Raw genomic sequence first — 19,972 nt, forward strand, 5'->3', positions numbered from 1 at the left:
GGTTCGTTAAGCATCTTTGTGTTATTTATGCAAAAAATTATATAAATTTTTTCAAATTGGATTTTTTAAAATGTTTTTTAGCCTTTTATGTTGATATAGTAGGTTAAAATGAAAAAATAATAGACATATGAGAGAGATGAAGTTGTGCTGAAAAAAAGATACCAAACATGGGTATAGTAAACATTTCTTTACAGAGTATATAAAGGCAAAATCAAAAGTACTCAGAAATGGCCAAAATAGGCTCACACCCCTAAGGGTTAATGGGTTATAAAACTATATTACATGCATTGATTTTTATTTCATTTTCAGATTCCTATTTATTAATTTCTCTACTTTTAAGTGACAAAGTGGGAAAAAATCATGTAAAATAGTAGTGAATAGTATTTAAATGAGCAAACTAAATTAAAACAAAAAAGAAGTGTTGCATATATTTTCATTTTAAGCCCATTACTTCAGTGTGAACCCTGTGTAATGTCTGTTTTTCTGCAGTTCTATTGAAACCACTGATTTATGTCATGATGAAATATTTCTGCTTCAAACCACAGACATTTCTGGCAAAGTCTGAGCACAGAACATGACTGATGTTAGGTCTAAGAAGCCCAATTTATATAGTTTTTTCCTTTGAACTTTTACTGGATTTATTTTTTATTATACCCGTGTGCATTAATCCTCACATACTGGCTGCATAAATATACAGGACATCTTTTTTTTTTTTTTTTTTTAGATTCAGTGTGTAATTAGATTTCTAAAGAGACTTTTCACCCAGCGGTTAAAACTCCAGAAGCGAAACCCTGATGTATCCATGAGTAAATATTTAAAGCATCGCCTCATTAGGAAACATCAGTGTGTGTGTGTATTTACCAAAACCTTTACAGAAGCTTGTTTCCCCTTTAAGCAGTCACGCCTGATTGAAAATACCACACTCTGGCCTTAGTTTAGTCAATGGAAATCTACTGTAATCCTATTTAACGCAGTCGGTGCCTGTAAAATGGGGAGCAGTAATGGGGGGGAAAGGGGGGGGTGGCAAATTCATGGGGCCCAGAAAGGTCCAGAGATGATAAATAATCCCAAAGGCATCAATTAGTGATATATTGTGTATTTAGGACTGTTTAAAACCAACTAAGTCTTTTTCCTGTTTTTTTATTTTTCCCACTAAATTTTTTCCCTGTTTTTTCACACAAAATTTTTTCCTGGTATTTTTTTCCCCATTAAATTTTTTTCCTGGCATTTTTTTCCCAGTATTTTTTTCCCCCACTATTTTTTTTCTCGGTATTTTTGTCCCCCACTAATGTTTTTTTCCTGGTATTTTTTTTCCTGGCATTTTTTCCCCCACTATTTTTTTTCCTGGTATTTTTTTCCCCAGTAAATTTTTTTCCTGGCATTTTTTTCCCAGCCTTTTTTCCCCCCGCTATTTTTTTTCCTGGTATTTTTCCCCCCACTAATTTTTTTCTCTTGGTATTTTTTTCCCCAACTTGTTTTTTTTCCTAGTATTTTTTTTACACAAATTTTTTTCCTGGTATTTTTTTCCCCAGTAAATTTTTTTCCCTGCATTTTTTCCCCCACTATTTTTTTTCCTGGTATTCCCCCCCCCCACTAGTTTTTTCTCTTGGTATTTTTTTCCCAACTTGTTTTTTTTCCTAGTATTTTTTTGACACAAATTTTTTTCCTGGTATTTTTTTCACACTAAATTTTTTTCTCCTGTTTTTTTTTCACACAAAATTTTTTTCCTGTTTTTTTTTTTTCACACTAATTTTTTTTCCTGGTTTGTATTTTTCCCGTAGAACTATAACTGATTTAATGAGTCATTCGCAGTTCCACCAGCCGTATGTACATAGACTTGCATGGCTTAATCTTTGAGACAAGCATATGCTACTGGCAGGATCAACCAGGAAGCCCCATTGCGTCACGGACGTCCAAAGTTAAGTTTCACTTTCGGTTTCACGCCAGTTACGGCACTTATGGAACACACCCCCTATTTGGATAAGTGAGTGATGATGATGAAGGCAGGAGAGGCAGGACCACAGCAGCAGGTCCAGAGATGATCCAGGGAAAACCTGAGAGGCAATAAAGCACAGAGACTCCAGGGAAGAAGACAGTTCTAAATAATCCCAAAGGCATCAATTAGTGATATGTGTGGTATTTAGAACTGTTTAACACTGACTAAGTGTTTTTCCTGTTTTTATTTTGTCCACTAAATTTTTTCCTGTTTTCACACTAAATTTTTTCCTGGGTTTTTTTTTTTACTGTTTTTTTTTCCCCACAAAATTTTTTTCCTGGTTTTTATTTTTCCTACTAAGCCTTTTTATGGTTTTTATTCTTCCCATAGACGCCGGGAATCAGACGTCCAAAGTAAAGTTTCACTTTCAGTTTCATGCCAGTTATGGCATACATATGGATAAGTGAGTTATGATGATGAAGGCAGGAGGGGCAGGACCACAGCAGGAGGTTAATCCCAAAGGCGTCAGTTAGTGATATGTGAGGTACTTAGGACTGTTTAAAACCGATAGTTTTTTTCCCAGTAAATATTTTTCCTGGTATTTTTTTCCCCAGTAATTTTTTTTCCAGGTATTTTTTTGCCCCCAGTAAATTTTTCAATTGGTATTTTTTTTCCCCACTATTTTTTTCCCTGTTATTTTTTTCACACTAATTTTTTTCCTTTTTTTTTTTTTTTTTTTTCCCACAAAATTTTTTTTCTAGTTTTTATTTTTCCCACTAAGCCTTTTTATGTTTTTTTTTATTTTTCCCATAGATGCCAGGAGTCAGATGTCCAAAGTTAAGTTTCACTTTTGGTTTCGGCATTTATGGACCCCCCCCTCCCTCCACACACACACACACACACACAACAAATTTACAGATACTTTTATTTTATGAAGGGCCCACCATGTTAACCTTTCAACTGCTAGCAGCCCCCCAGCCTGTAAGTGAACATTACAGAAAACATGTTCTCAGTGGATGGGTTCAGAGGTGGAGACCCGGTGCTGTTATGTGCCCTCAGAGCAGGTTTTAGTTAGTGGTCCCAGCTTGAGCCCGACCCAACATCAAAAGAGATTGAACTCATGTTGCGCTGAGAGGCTAATCTGGGATTAGCCCTCTGTAACTGTGACCCGGGACCACAAGGTAGAAGGTGTGTGTGTGTGTGTGTGTGTGTGTGTGTGTGTGTGGGGGGGGGGGGGGGGGGGGGGGTTGGAGGAGGAGGAGGGTGCGTTTTAGTGAAATAAACACTTGTCACTTGCAGAAATAGTTTTTGAGCAACAGAAATGAACAAATCAAGTTAATGTCATTTCATTTTGGTGACCTAATAAGCAACACCCTGTTTGCCCCAACATTTCACATGTGCACTTTAAATCTCTTTTAAAGACGCCCCTATTTGCGCTGGCTTTTAATAGAAGTGAGTGACTTTTATTTGTTGTGTCTTGTGGTTTTGTTTTAGATACTATTCATCACTATTATTATTATTGTGTATCTGTTTGATCAGTTTTAGCATGTCGTATCTTATATATCTATATATTTTTTTACTAGTTTTATCATATCTTGTATTTTTTATTAGAGCTGTCCAACTGAACGCATTAATGCAGATTAATCCATCATCATGATTAATCTGATTAAAAATTTGAATGCAATTAACCCATCTGCAACACAAAATGACTCTGAACGTCTCTGCTAATGCATTTGGGTCAGTTTGTCCAAGTAGAGTTACCGTCACACATGTGCAAATGGTCAGTTGATCCAGTAGTGACAGGCAGCAGAACCAACCCATAAAGATGGAAGACACTAAACAGCACGTTGGGCCTCTGGATGGAAATATGAGGACAAAAAAAACAAAAAACAAGACGGAATAGTTGTTTACAGTTGTTTTATTGAAACTGTTGAAGGTGTTTAATAAACACATTAAGTGCATATATTGTCCCTTCTTTCTTGAGTCTGTTTGCTCATGCAAAACGAAACGTGATTAATATAGATTAAAAATGAATGATATTTAATCGGGATTCATTGAAATTAATCTACAACAACCCTGTGATTAATCTGATTAAAAATTTTAATTGTTTGACATCACAAATTTTTACCCATATCTTTGTCCAGCACTTTGCATTGTTGTAAATGTACTATATAAATAAACTTGACCTTGACCTTTCATTCATCCCATGCATCGAGTGAAGAAAAATATTCAAAACTTGAAAAAAAAATAGAAATCACAGTTTCGTAAAAGTAGCTGCTGAGAAGTGTATGCAAAAAGAATGGAACCTTATGTCATGTTAGTGTCATTTGGAGACTTTTAAACCACTTCAGCTAAATAGAAAATCATTCACTTTTTGTATTAGTTTTCAATAGCAACAGAAATAGAATGATTATGACACTTTTACTACGCAGTTTGTTTATGTCGTCATCATCTTGTTATTAGTGTGATACGCATCGTAAATACACCAGAGGGTTGTCTTTTCTATGAGTTATTGTCCATTTAGGTTCAAAATCAGTCTTTATGTTTTGAAGGTCTATAAAGATGCAAAGTGATTTTAATTCCCCTCTGTTACATTAAACTAAAGTAATGAACCTGTTTAGAAAATGTAACGAGTAGAACGTGCAGATATTTGTGTTTTAATGTAAAAAGTCTCCAAAACATAGTCAATCACAGTAAAAAAAAAAAAGAAAGAAAGAAATATATATATATATTCGTGTATATACACTTTACTTCCCCACTAATTTTTTTTCCTGGTATTTCTTTTCCCCACTAATTTTTTTCATGGTATTTTTTCCCCCTCTAAATTTTTTTCCTGGTATTTCTTTTCCCCACTAATTTTTTTCCTGGTATTTTTTCACACTAAATTTTTTCCTGTTTTTTTTTTTTTCTTTTTCCACACTAAATTTTTTGTCCGTGTTTTTTTTTTTTTTTCACACTAAATTTTTTTCCTGGTTTGTATTTTTCCCACTGAGCCTTTTTATGTTTTTTTTTTTCCCATAGAAGTCAACAGTCGAAAGTCCAAAGTTTAGTTTCACTTTCAGTTTGTCGCCAGTTAAGGCACTTATGGAGCACACCCCCTATATGGATCAGTGAGTGATGATGATGATGAAGGCAGGAGAGGCAGGACCACAGCAGCAGGTCCAGAGATGATCCAGGGAAAACCTGCACAGAGACTCCAGGGAAGAAGACAGTTCTAAATAATCCCAAAGGCATCAAGGCATGTGAAGTATTTAGTACTGTTTAAAACCAACTAAGTGTTTTTCCTGTTTTGTTTTTTTTTCCACACTAATTTTTTTTCCTGGTATTTTTTTCCCCTCTTTTTTTTTCCTGCTATTTTTTTCACACTAAAATTTTCCTTTTTTTTCACTCTGTTTTTTTTTTCAGGTTTTCAGTAAAAAAAAAAAAAAAAAAAAAAAAAAAAAAACTACTTGTATATACACTTTACTTCCCACTTGCTCATAATTTGAACAAATGCTGGAAGAAAATAGTTTGTGATTCACTTGACATTAGCAGTATTTGTTGGATTATGGCGGATTCTGCAATTTTTTTTTTTTTTTTATGGTCTGTGTATAAAAACACCAAATACTCATACATTCCACAGTATGTTCTCTGCTTGGTGTTTTGCTTCACACTCTTGCCTCATGCGTTTTGTGCCAACCAGCTCATGCAGGATGTTGTGTAAAGTCCGCTTTCAGCTAAACAGAGGAAGTGGTTAAACTAAGATGTCCCCAAAAGGAAACACAGAAGCGTTTATCAAAAATAAACCGTTACGCTCTCATGCAGATTGCAGGTATTTGTTAGTACGAATTCCACTTGACGAGTTTGTTTTTTAATAAATATATATCTTATGCTGAAAACACACTTATCTGTCGTGTGATTTCACTTTGCATGATGCAACGGTGCAAACAGCCGAGTCAGGGTGGAGTCACAGGAACTGTCTCCAAACAAAACCCTTTGGTAAATATTCCCAGAGCAGCGGGAAACTGGCAGCAGCAGCTCTGACTGATGCTGCAGAGGTTTTGGACGACAACCAGTTGGACCAATACATGCACTGGACCTCATTCTGCACACTCAGTATTTACCTAATTAACTATTTATGGTGTATCCAGAATATCCTCATAGTATACATCTACACTACAAACAAAAAGTTAAGGATATTTCTTTTTTTTTTTTGGTCCTTTTTTTTGTCATTTTTGCCATTTGTAAATAAAACTACAGGGTGGGGAAGCAAAATTTACAATATTTTGAGGCAGGGATTGAAAGACAGTGTATGACCAATTAGTTTATTGAAAGTCATGAGAATTTATTTGCCACAAGAAAATTGACATAATAGAAAATGTTTTTATTCAGTTCTCAATAACTGCCTTCACACGCTTCCTGAAATTTGCGCAAGTGTTCCTTAAATATTCGGGTGACAACTTCTCCCATTCTTCTTTAATAGTATCTTTAAGAAGGTCGACATTGCTGTGTGATGTTCTATTGGTAGCATGTTCTAAAACGCCCCAAATAGAGGGTTTAGATCTGGGCTAGAAGGCGGCTATAAACATGATTCCCAAAAATTGCTAAAGTTGGATTTGTTGCTGTTGTCAACAAGTGTTTTGGTGTTCTTGTGTAAGATTTTAACTTCAAATCATATTTTACTACATTTCTAACGGTCTTGTTGTCTACCTCAAGTTCAATTGCCATTTTTCTCATGGATTTGGTTGGATCCTTTAGGATTTTGGATTTGAGAGCTTTAATAAAAGCTTTGGTAAGTTTTTTGTTGCTTCCTCCACTTCCAGACTTTCTCATAACAGTTTTGCTCATAGTCATTCTCTTCTTTCCATTATAAACAGTCTTTATGGACACTCCAACTATTTTTGAAATCTCCTTTGGTGTGACGAGTGCATTCAGCAAATCACACACTCTTTGACGTTTGCTTTCCTGATTACTCATATGGGCAAAAGTTTCTGAAAAGGTATGGATAATAGTGTTAGGTATGATTATGACATCAGTGCATGTTTGGTTTCAAAACAATTGACGTAGTGCCTGCTGAGAAAAAACAACTAAATGTTCATTGTAAATTTTGCTTCCCTACCCTGTAGTATGTGCAAAAAATGGTCATCATGGACAAGTTTTGGTGTAAGTTTCTAATATTTGCTCCCTGAGGTGTTGCAGGAATTGTCTACACCTTTTTGAGGGGTTACAGTACTCCTCTGGTAGTGTATTGAGACTGATCATTTTGGATGGGGTTTACTTTACTGAATGTTCCAGATGTTGAAGTGGTCACAGCAGCATTAACAAGTGCTTCATGATAAAATTCAAGTGGTTTGAACAGGTGGCTTAATAAGTTTATACTATGGGTATATATTTTTAAAGTGTTCTTACAAGTTTGACAAGTGCTTCTTGTGGCCAGTCAAGTGGATACTTAAAGTAACAGCAACAAAAAATGACCTGAAAAAGCCCCGAAACACCTCAGAGACCACGTAATAAAACCTTTGGGATTATTTAGAAGGTCCCATGATCCAGCAAACAGTTTGAACACAGTGACAAAAAGTGTAAAACAGAGATTGGTCGACCTTTAGTATGATGCTATGTTTGTGTTTCTCCAGGTTTCCATGGTGACGGGTATCTTCATTTCTTTTCTGTATGAAGAAAGAAAACAGAAGTGATGAACAGGACGGTTTTGGTTACGCAGCAATGACTGAAAGATTCCAGACCTGCTGTTCTGCTCACTTTACCCTTACAGGGTGTTTGAGCAGGTCTTGAAAGTCTTTGAAAAGTCTGGAATTTTGAAACGCTTTCTCCCAGACCTTAAAGTCTGGAATTTTGAAATGCTTTCTTCCAGACCTTGAAAAGTCTGGAATTTTGAAACGCTTTCTTCCAGACCTTGAAAAGTCTGGAATTTTGAAACGCTTTCTTCTAGACCTTGAACAGTCTGGAATTTTGAAACACTTTCTTCCCGACCTTGAAAAGTCTGGAATTTTGAAACGCTTTCTTCTAGACCTTGAAAAGTCCTGAATTTTGAAACGCTTTCTTCCAGACCTTGAAAAGTCTGGAATTTTGAAATGCTTTCTTCTAGACCTTGAAAAGTCTGGAATTTTGAAACGCTTTCTCCCAGACCTTAAAGTCTGGAATTTTGAAATGCTTTCTTCCAGACCTTGAAAAGTCTGGAATTTTGAAACGCTTTCTTCCAGACCTTGAAAAGTCTGGAATTTTGAAACTCTTTCTTCCAGACCTTGAAAAGTCTGGAATTTTGAAACGCTTTCTTCTAGACCTTGAAAAGTATATATATATATATATATATATATATATATATATATATATATATATATATATATATATATATATATAAGAACAACTAACCCTGTACTGGAGGCTGTTTTGTTGACAATAATATTAATTAATTATAATTATAATGGTCTGACTTTTGGTTTATAATATGTTAAAAACAACCAGTTTAAATGGCTTCAATATGAAAAAAATAAATGACATGAATGTTATGGACTTATGGTTTTTTTTTTTGGTTTTTTTTTTTAACAAATTTTAGTTTAGTTTATTTCAAACACAAACATAACACAAAACATAGGGGGAAAAAAATAATAAAACAAAACAAAAATTTAAAAAAAAAAATAGAATAATAGAAAAAAGAACAACTAACCCTGTACTGGACAATTTTTACTGAAGGCTGTTTTGTTGACAATAAAATGACTTATAATGATCTGAGTTTTGGTTTATAATATGTTAAAAACAACTAGTTCAAATGGCTTCAATATGAAAAAAATAAATGACATATGAATGTTATGGACTTATGTTTTTTGTTTTTTGTTTTTTTTTTAACAAATTTTAGTTTAGTTTATTTCAAACACAAACATAACACAAAACATAGGGGGAAAAAAATAATAAAACAAAACAAAAATTAAAAAAAAAAATAGAATAATAGAAAAAAGAACAACTAACCCTGTACTGGACAATTTTTACTGAAGGCTGTTTTGTTTACAATAAAATTACTTATAATGGTCTGAGTTTTGGTTTATGATATGTTAAAAACAACCAGTTTAAATGGCTTCAATATGAAAAAATAAATGACATGAATGTTATGGACTTATGGGTTTGTTTGTTTGTTTGTTTGTTTGTTTGTTTGTTTGTTTGTTTTTTAACAAATTTTAGTTTAGTTTATTTCAGACACAAACATAACACAAAACATAGGGGGAAAAAATAATAGAACAAAACGAAAAAAAAAAAAAAAATAGAATAATAGAAAAAAGAACAACTAACCCTGTACTGGACAATTTTCACTGAAGGCTGTTTTGTTGACAATAAAATGACTTATAATGATCTGAGTTTTGGCTTATAATATGTTTAAAACAACCAGTTCAAATAGCTTCAATATGAAAAAAATAAATGACATATGAATGTTATGGACTTTGTTTAATTCTGTGTTTTAGATTTATCCTTTGTTTTCGGTTATTTTTAGTGTACAGACAATTTCCACTTTGTTGACAATAAAATGACTTGAAGTGATCTGAATGTTGGTCTATAATACATCAAAAATGACCAATTTCAAATGGTTTCAATATGAAAAATTGGTAACGTGTGGTTATTTTTGGAAATGTGACATGTGGTTCCAGCTTAGATCTTCCAAACAGAATGTCCTAAATAAAGAAAAATCTAAAAACAGATGATTTACGGAAGAAATAGAACAGAATAAATTTTGGGATTGTGGTTAAAAAGTCAAATAAAGTAATGATTAAGTAATTATATCTGTCACATGAAGTGGAACAAAAAGTCAGGGTGCAGAAAGTGACGTAAACAGAGGCTGGGAGCTCCTAAATGACAGATTCCTCACGACTCCACTGAAGCCTCTTAGCAACAGACAAAACCAGCCTCCATTCAGATTCTGCACACACTCCCACACACTCTTATGGCCCGACATCACACACTCAGATCATCCTGTCCCTGGACTGACTCGACAACAAAAGACGACAGGCAGCACAAGCACATTTCACACAGGATCACCACCTCTGACCTTTTACTTCCTCCATAATGTTTGATTTTTAACCCATAAAGACCCAGTGTGACTTTTGTGGCACGTCCCACCTAAAATTTTCTCTATTTTTAACCTTTCTTAAGTGATTTTTCCACCATTCGCTCTAAAATTCTCCTCTGTATTTTGCATTTCTAAGTGTAAATCAGGTATTTTCTTATATTTAATGTAGAGCAGGAGTGTCAAACTCATTTTATTTCAGGGGCCACATTCAGCTAAATTTGATCTGAAGTGGGCCGAACCGGTAAAATAATAACATAATCATATATAAATAATGTCAACTCCAAACTTTTGTCTATGTTTTAGAGCGAAAAAAGTAAATTTACATGATGAAAAGGTTTACATCTACAAGCTATCCTTTCAAACGATGTGAATAACATGAACAAACTGAAAAAATAAGTGTCATTTTAACAACATTCTGCCTCAGTTTATCATTTCCACATGTACATTATAACGTACAGATCACAGTGGATCTACAAATACACAAAACATTTAATAACAGACAGAATCTTGTTAAAATTGTACTTAAGACATTTCAGGTTGTTCATATTTGTTCAGGTTATTCACAGTTTTTGCGAAATTGTACTTTGTTTTAGTGTAAATACATGAAAATATTTACATTTACTGGGAGAAAAATTTGGAGTTGTCATTATTATTATTATTTTTTTTTTTTTTTTTTACTTTTTATTTAGATTTTTGCACAATATGAAACAGAACAAAACATCTGAGACAAGACATAAATAAAAAAAAAAAAAAATTACACCACATAGTATTATTATTGTTACAAATATTATACTACATCTATAGATACATTGCCAAATATCGAAATATTCATATATTTGTATACATATGCACACATCTATATAAATACAAAACACCTCATGTCAGGGCTTGTAAGAGCAATTCTCATCAACAACCCAAAAAGTTAAATTATACAAACAGTCTTCGACCATGTGCCATCTCTGCTTAAAAAGATCCATTTTCATTTGTAATGATGCGGTCATTCTTTCCATAGTGTACACTTGTTTCAGTCTTTGTTTCCATTCTATTAAGTTGTCATTATTTATATGTTATTATGATAGTATTCTACTGGTCCTGCCCACTTGAGATTGAATTGGTCTGAATGTGGAACTCGAACTAAAAGGATAGTTAATATCTTTGTGGAATTTTTGCTTTTCACAAATTCATCCCAAGGGCCGGACTGGACCCTTTGGCGGGCCAGATTTGGCCCCCGGGCCGCATGTTTGACACCTGTGATGTAGACGTTCATTAAAGCTCAGGTTAAAGTTGAGGGTTACTACATCCAAAACAGAAAAAAACTAAAGAAAAACTTTCTTTTTTGTGCAAAATACATTGTTAATTTAACATAAAATAAGTGTCATTGATCCAACTCCATGGATTTTACTACAATGTTGTAGAGCATTAGTGTTTCCATGGTAACTATAGAGCCTCTGAATGTCATGATGACCATGAAAAGATGACAAACTGCATTTTACACCAATTATTCATTCATTCATTCATTTTCTGAACCCGCTTTATCCTCACTAGGGTCACGGGGGTCGCTTGGAGCCTGTCCCAGCTACATAGGGGCGAAGGCGGGGTACACCCTGGACAAGTCACCAGTTCATCGCAGGGCTGAACATATAGAGACAAACAATCACTCTCACATTCACACCTATGGGCAATTTAGATTAACCAATTAACCTATCAGTGCATGTCTTTGGATTGTGGGAGGAAGCCGGAGTACCCGGAGAGAACCCACGCAGACACGGGGAGAACATGCAAACTCAGACAGAAAGGTCCCACCCCCCATCGACTGGTGTTGGAATCGAACCCAGGACCTTCTCGCTGTGAGGCACGAGTGCTAACCACTGCACCACCCCAATTATTGCCCACACCAATTATTTACATGTATTAATAGAATAAATGGATTAACATTAAACATTAAACATTTTATATCTGTGAATGATTTTGGATGTTCATATTCCAAAACTAATTCATTTACTGGTGTAAGAGTTTGTTGGTCATATATTATCTTTAGCAGCTGATCATAGTAAGTGAAAACTTCTTTGTTGCCCAATTCTCAAATGTTTAAATCTGTTTAAAAAAACTTAGGTTCAGGATGGAAAATGGATTATGTGAATGTGAACAGCATCTGAAACTTTTTTTTCCCTCCTGCTTTGGGTGGGGAAGCAAAATGTACAATATTTTGAGGCAGGGATTGAAAGACAGTGTATGACCAATTAGTTTATTGAAAGTCATGAGAATTTATTTGCCACAAGAAAACTGACATAATAGAAAATGTTTTTATTCTATGTGTCCTCCTTCTTTCTCAATAACTGCCTTCACACGCTTCCTGAAACTTGTGCATGTGTTCCTCAAATATTGGGGTGACAACTTCTCCCATTCTTCTTTAATAGTATCTTCCAGACTTTCTCGTAACAGTTTTGCTCATAGTCATTCTCTTCTTTCCATTCTAAACAGTCTTTATGGACACTCCAACTATTTTTGAAATCTCCTTTGGTGTGACGAGTGCATTCAGCAAATCACACACTCTTTGACGTTTGCTTTCCTGATTACTCATATGGGCAAAAGTTTCTGAAAAGGTATGGATAATAGTGTTAGGTATGATTATGACATCAATATATGTTTGGTTTCAAAACAATTGACGTAGTGCCTGCTGAGAAAAAACAACTAAATGTTCATTGTAAATTTTGCTTCCCCACCCTGTGTATATATATATATAAATAATTAAAGTACCATATATGTTAGTATTTGAAAATCCATATTTGTATATATTCTGTGTAACATATTTGTACATTTATTTCCTTTTACACTGAGAGTAAAAGTGAGAAATGATGTCAGGGTACAGACTTTGTATTTTATTTCAAAACAGTACTGTACAAATGAATACTGAATGTTTAATACAGTTGTGGGAAAAAAATATTAGACCACCCTTGTTTCTTCAGTTTCTTGTTCATTTTAATGCCTAGTACAACTAAAGGTACATTTATTTGGACAAATATAATGATAACAATACAATATTAATTTCAGATCTGATATCTAGATATTTTCCGTGGTTTTCTTGATAACCAAAATCACTTCAGTTCTTATATCAATGTCAATAAAAACAGTGCTTTTAGGCATTCCATGTTTTCTTTTCTGTCTGTTTTAGTTACATGATACACACAGGAGTTAGTACTCGATTACATAACCATTGTTTTTGGAAGCACTTTGGGTCCATTTTAAAAATAAATATTTACTGAGATAAAAGAGAAACTCTTTTTCAGATAAAACACATTTTTATATTATTCTCATATTATTTCTATACAAAAATCTGCATGTAAAATGCTAAAAAGGACACAAAAATGACACACTACTATTTTTATTTTTTATCTTTTTATTCTCTCACAGATACATTTTGGGAATCGAGAGAGCGTTTCACAAAAATAACCGCTGTTGCAAAATGACTCACGATTTATTTGTGTTTAACTGGGCAGGTTCTGCATGTAACACCAGTGGACACGATGGGTTACACTCGAAACCTGGAAACAGACTGCCGATTCATGAAAAACCCACATGTCTGAATCAGAAAAACCACTAGGATCGACAAATTTAACAGTGTCTTTATTTATAGCGGTATATAAAACCATTCCAAGCCATGTTTTTAAGATCAAATGACAATCCTGATTTTGGCCCCAATATTTGATTAAAAATTCATTAATTTTGGGATGGCTCAGAGCAAGAGTATAATTCTTTTGCATTTATCTGAGGTCATCATTCCTGGGGGGAAATATGTCTAAATGGATCTAAAAAGCCGGACACCAAAATGAGCCCAGTTTCATAGAAGCACCCATTTATCACACATCACTTTGTTTTTTTGTTTTTTTTCTCTTTTATTATTTTTTCTCTTTGCTCTTTTTTCTCTCTTCTTTCTTTTTTCTTCTTCTTTTTTTCTTTTTTTATGAGCTCAGCTGACTGACAGGCAGCTGTCTGTACCAATAAGGCAGCAGCCGACACCAACTGTACTCCCAGTCATCATTGCCCATTTTTCTGACACCTTTGCTTGTGTATCCTCTTTTATTTGGACATTTTACCAGGGAGTATCTCACACTACTTTTTTTTTTTTTTTTTCTACTTGTCTTGTCCAGCATCCTAACAGCAGAATGGTAGTCTGGTTCCTTTTGGTGCTGAACAAATTTGCTTAGTATATGTATATGAAGCGCTCTTTGATATTCAACTGTGTTTATTATGAGTTTTGTTGAACCACATTTCGATGCCGGACCTGACTCATTGGAAGGTGGTACTGTCTGTCTCTACCGTTCTGTGATTTGTTAGATCTTTTGACTATATACATATAACACATAATTTTTAAGTTTGTACAACAGGAGGCAGTAAAAATCACTATGAAATAACAGAAAAGTAACTGAAGGTGTTGAGTAATCCTAACAGGAGGACACATACAGTAGTAGAGGCAGAGTCTGCATGTGTCTTTGCTTTTTGCAGGAGCTTGACTGATTGAGTGTTATGTGTGGTGTGCACACTACAAACAAATATGCTTGTTTTTCTTTGCTGGGTGTGACTTTTTTTCACACTCAGTTAAACAGAGGAAAACACCCCCAGGCTCAGGAAACAGACACCGATGTGTGTGTGCTGTACATTTCTACTCTTAAAGATCGAGTGTCGGATAAAAGTCTGAAAATAGACTTGTTTGTTTTTGGGTGGTTTTAATCGGGTTAAGTCCGAGCCAGAGGTAAACAACATGACGCATGAACATATCCAGTGTGTTCATATTTAGTGTGTGTGGTAGATGCCAGTGTAAACACTCTGTCACTACACCCTGTAAAAGGCTGCAGTGTGTTTTATGAGCAGTAGACCTACCTGTTGGGCTGGTGTTGGTTTCTGTCGAGCCCGTTGTGCAGACGTTTCCCACGATCGGTGTTTTCACTCGCGGGTCTTTTGGCAGGAAATCTCATCCTCGCCTTCTTCAGTCTCTTCACACACTGCATTTGTGTTAAGGTTTCTTTTCTGTTCTCTAAAATAGGCAACTCAACCCATCTCATTGTCTTGCTCCACTTCTGTAGGCACATATTGGACAGTAGTCAGACTTATGCAGTCATGACTACATTAACCTTAGGGTGCTCAAGTGGGTCAAAAATGACCAAGTGAGGCTGTTTTCTTCCAATATCTATGTAATGAAAAGTTATTATTTCATATTCCAGGTATTCCTAAAAAAAACATGTTATTGACATTATGCCATTTAAATTTTTAACTAATGTTTTAAAGATTTTAAGAAGTTGTAGTTTTTGTATTACTAACCCCACCTTCCATAGGTGGGTCAAATTAATCCACATTCATCTTCAAGAGAATTTCATCTGAACCTTGGATTCACTACAAAACCAAAGAATTCATTCACTCACTCACTCACTCACTCACTCACTCACTCACTCACTCACTCACTCACAAAATGGATGTTGACATTGTTCTATTGCTGTTATTTCCTATATATTACGTACTATATCCTCCTGAGACCCAGCAATGCATTTTTGTCCTCTGTAGGGGACAAAAGTTTCACAGTATTACTAAAGAAATGCTGTCCATTCCAAAGGACATTGCATATGAATAAATAAATAAATAAATAAAATTTTAAAATGTATCTCAAAAACTGTTGCATTGTGCAGTTTCCAATCAAGATTTATTGTAAAAAAGCTAAAACTTTCACTTCCTTGGGTCTCAGGAGGAATATAATTTGTTTTTCAAATTTTAAAAATATTTTTAAAAAATATTTTAAAATTGTAAAAATGTTAAAACAATAATAAGAAGAAAAGGGGTTGGGGTTAGGGTTGGTGTTTGGGGTTAGGGTTAGGGTTAGTGTTAGGGGTTAGGGTTGGTGTTAGGGGTTGGTGTTAGGGTTAAGGTTGGTGTTAGGGGTTAGGGGTTGGTGTTAGGGGTTAGGGTTGGGGTTAGGGGTTGGGGTTGGTGTTAGGGTTGGGGTTAGGGATTAGGGTTGGTGTTAGGGGTTAGGGTTGGTGTTAGGGGTTGGTGTTAGGGTTAAGGTTGGGGTTAGGGTTGGGGTTAGAGTTAGAGTTAGGGTTGGGGTTAGGGGTTGGGGTTACGGGTTAGGGTTGGGGTTAGGGTTGGTGTTAGGGGTTGGGGTTAGGGTTGGGGTTAGGGTTGGGGTTCAGGGTTGGGGTTAGGATTAGAGGTTGGGGTTAGGGGTTAGGGTTAGGGTTGGTGTTAGGGTTAGGGTTGGGGTTAGGGGTTAGGGTTTGTGTTAGGGTTAGGGGTTGGGGGTTGGTGTTAGGGGTTAGGGTTGGGGTTAGGGGTTGGTGTTAGGGTTGGGGTTAGGGTTGGTGTTAGGGGTTGGTGTTAGGGTTAAGGTTGGGGTTAGGGTTGGGGTTAGAGTTAGGGTTGGGGTTAGGGGTTGGGGTTACTGGTTAGGGTTGGTGTTAGGGGTTGGGGTTAGGGTTGGGGTTAGGGTTGGGGTTCAGGGTTGGGGTTAGGATTAGGGTTAGGGGTTGGGGTTAGGATTAGAGGTTGGGGTTAGGGTTGGGGTTAGGGGTTAGGGTTGGTGTTAGGGTTGGGGTTAGGGGTTAGGGTTGGGGTTAGGGGTTAGGGTTTGTGTTAGGGTTAGGGGTTGGGGTTAGGGTTGGTGTTAGGGTTGGGGTTGGGGTTAGGGTTGGGGTTAGGGTTGGGGTTAGGGTTAGGGTTGGTGTTAGGGTTAGGGCTGGTGTTAGGGTTGGGGTCAGGGTTGGGGTTGGGGTTAGGGTTGGGGTTAGGGTTAGGGGTTGGGGTTAGGGTTGGTGTTAGGGTTATTGTTGGGGTTAGGGTTAGGGTTGGGGTTAGAGTTAGGGTTAGGGTTGGGGTTAGAGTTAGGGTTAGGGGTTAGGGTTGGGGTTAGGGTTAGGGGTTGGGGTTAGGGTTAGGGTTGGTGTTAGGGTTATTGTTGGGGTTAGGGTTGGGGTTAGAGTTAGGGGTTAGGGTTAGGGTTGGTGTTAGGGTTAGGGTTATTGTTGGGGTTGGGGTTAGGGTTGGGTTAGGGTTAGGGTTAGGGTTAGGGTTAGGGTTAGGGTTGGGGTTAGGGTTGGGGTTGGGGTTAGGGTTGGTGTTAGGGGTTGGTGTTAGGGTTAAGGTTGGGGTTAGGGTTGGGGTTAGAGTTAGGGTTGGGGTTAGGGGTTGGGGTTACTGGTTAGGGTTGGTGTTAGGGGTTGGGGTTAGGGTTGGGGTTAGGGTTGGGGTTAGGGTTGGGGTTCAGGGTTGGGGTTAGGATTAGGGTTAGGGGTTGGGGTTAGGATTAGAGGTTGGGGTTAGGGTTGGGGTTAGGGGTTAGGGTTGGTGTTAGGGTTGGGGTTAGGGGTTAGGGTTGGGGTTAGGGGTTAGGGTTTGTGTTAGGGTTAGGGGTTGGGGTTAGGGTTGGTGTTAGGGTTGGGGTTGGGGTTAGGGTTGGGGTTAGGGTTGGGGTTAGGGTTAGGGTTGGTGTTAGGGTTAGGGCTGGTGTTAGGGTTGGGGTCAGGGTTGGGGTTGGGGTTAGGGTTGGGGTTAGGGTTAGGGGTTGGGGTTAGGGTTAGGGTTGGTGTTAGGGTTATTGTTGGGGTTAGGGTTAGGGTTGGGGTTAGAGTTAGGGTTAGGGTTGGGGTTAGAGTTAGGGTTAGGGGTTAGGGTTGGGGTTAGGGTTAGGGGTTGGGGTTAGGGTTAGGGTTGGTGTTAGGGTTATTGTTGGGGTTAGGGTTGGGGTTAGAGTTAGGGGTTAGGGTTAGGGTTGGTGTTAGGGTTAGGGTTATTGTTGGGGTTGGGGTTAGGGTTGGGTTAGGGTTAGGGTTAGGGTTAGGGTTAGGGTTAGGGTTGGGGTTAGGGTTGGGGTTGGGGTTAGGGTTGGGGTGAAGTGGAGTGACATACAACAGGATTTCCTGAGATCAGCCTCCAAAACAGTCAGAAAATGACGACTGTGAAGTCCATAAGGGTTAACAGCACTGGGTTTAGTTTAACAAAGTTCACTCAGTAGAAAGAATGAGGGAGGCTGAACGTCTGAATGTGAAAAACAAGTCTGTTTCCTCTTGTGAACATAGTTCTGTGTTGTTTTATCTGCAGAAAAATGTGGAAAATCATACAATTATTTATGCTGGCCTATTTAAGCCACTCATTTATTTATTCATTCATTCATTTTGTGCTAGAATTGTTATATATAGCATGGATTGGCACTTGATCTTTTTTTTTTTGTTTGTTTTTCCCTCACTGTTTTATTCATGTTTTAGATTAATCACGATATTTTCTTTATTTTCTTGATGGTTCATGTTTTTAAGCTGCCTTTTAACATCTGTCCTTGGATAACAGATGGAAATGAGCCCTGTTATAGAAATCTTTCTGATGATTTATGAGCATTGTCTGTGTCAATACAACAACAAATGCAAATACACAAACAAAACACTAAAGCGACGCTGTAATAGAAAAAAAGGATGTGAGTTTTTTCATGAGAAGGCGCACATGACTGATGTTTATAAAATCGACACCATCTAAAAACATTTCCTAAAACTGAAATCCTGATTCTCCAAGCTAAATTCATGCAAGTTTAGAGGTACTTTTAGACACATTTAACCCTCCGGTATCCGGGTGTGCTTTTTAGGCACACATTACACTTCGTGTTAAACAACTTCATATTATTTTTCACAATTTAAATAAGGTTTGAATTCAAAAGTTGTTCATTTTTGCATGATCTTTAAAATTCTGCCCACCAACTAAAATTTGCACATTGTAAACAAAAGAAAATTACAAGACTAGCATCTGTCTCCAAAGTGTGCCAAAAACACACTATTTATTCTGTTATATCCACTGTTTTTGATCTGAAAGCCAATAAGGCATAAATCTTGCTTTTACTGATATCTGGGCTTCATTTGAGAGGTGAGGGTCTAAATTAATTTATTAACGTTGTTAATGTTGCTGTTAATCATTGACATATACCAGGCTGCAAAAATCAAATAATATGTAATCCAATTTTTATGTAGTATTTTGAAAAAAAAAACAAAACAAAACATATTTTGTGTTTTTTGCATCAAAAAATGTAGTGACATCAAGATGAAAAGAGATTGTTTAAAAGGTTAAAAAAAATGTAAAATGAATGATTATTTGATGTGTATGATTAGGGCTGACCTTGATTTACAAAAATAAAATCCAATTAGAGCAGAAAAATTAATCAATATATAATATTTAATAGTTGGATTTATAGGTGTGCATTTTACGCACACTTGGTGACAGATGCTAGTATTTTTGAACATTTGACCTAGCGCCAAAAATAATAATGCAAATTCACCAATGTTGGAGTTAATCATTGACATATGCCAGGATGAAAAAATAAAATAATATGTGATCCACTTTTTATGCAGTATATTGAAAAAAATTTTTTTTTTTTTGTTTTTCGCATCCAAAAAAATGGTTTGTTTACATTACAAACACGGCATTTAAAGGGTTAAAAAATGTGACAATTATTGAGTATTTGGTATTTTTATTTATGGCTCAAGTTGATGAGATAGAAAAAAGTGTAAAAGAAATAAAAACTGTATGAAAATTTTTTTGACATTATTCCACAAGTGTGCCAAAAAGGCACACTTGGTGCTTAGTAAGGGCCTTGCTGGACGGGATACCGGAGGGTTAAGTATAAAACTGGAAAAACACAAGGAAACAGTCTTATTTAATCATAAAAAAGTATCATGAAAGGGACATTATTTCTTAAAATATGTTCGTGTAGACCATTATAACTGTAACTACAGTCATTCTGACGAACACAATCCATTATTTTATCAAAAAAAGGAAGGAAAACCATCGATTTCTACTTTGATATTGTGCAAACACATTACATTCTTGGATTTCTCGCCACAAATGACAAGATAAGTGGTAGTTTAAGTGAAATCTCTAACAAACTAATAAATCAAACAGCTTCAGAAATGGAAAGTGCTGGACTAAATTCTGTCTTTTTTTGGAGCCGGGTTCAAACAGGC

General features: G+C 36.1%; 1 protein-coding gene across 5 annotated transcripts in view; it reads left to right on the forward strand.

Annotated features, from left to right (window-relative positions):
- The window catches only part of spmap2l (sperm microtubule associated protein 2 like), a 34,353-nt gene extending 22,799 nt beyond the window's left edge, over positions 1–11,554 (forward strand). For 2 of the 5 annotated variants that reach the window (XM_030145647.1, XM_030145646.1), the window contains exon 9: positions 7,549–8,055. The gene's annotated coding sequence lies outside the window, so the exon portion shown is untranslated. Of the gene's footprint in view, positions 1–4,957; positions 5,154–7,548; positions 8,056–11,531 lie in introns of those variants that run through there. The other 3 variants (XM_030145650.1, XM_030145649.1, XM_030145648.1) reach the window with 3 other exon arrangements.
- The last annotated feature ends 8,418 nt before the right edge of the window (positions 11,555–19,972 follow it).

This window comes from Sphaeramia orbicularis, chromosome 10 (genome assembly GCF_902148855.1).
Source record: "Sphaeramia orbicularis chromosome 10, fSphaOr1.1, whole genome shotgun sequence".
Lineage (NCBI taxonomy): Eukaryota > Metazoa > Chordata > Actinopteri > Kurtiformes > Apogonidae > Sphaeramia > Sphaeramia orbicularis.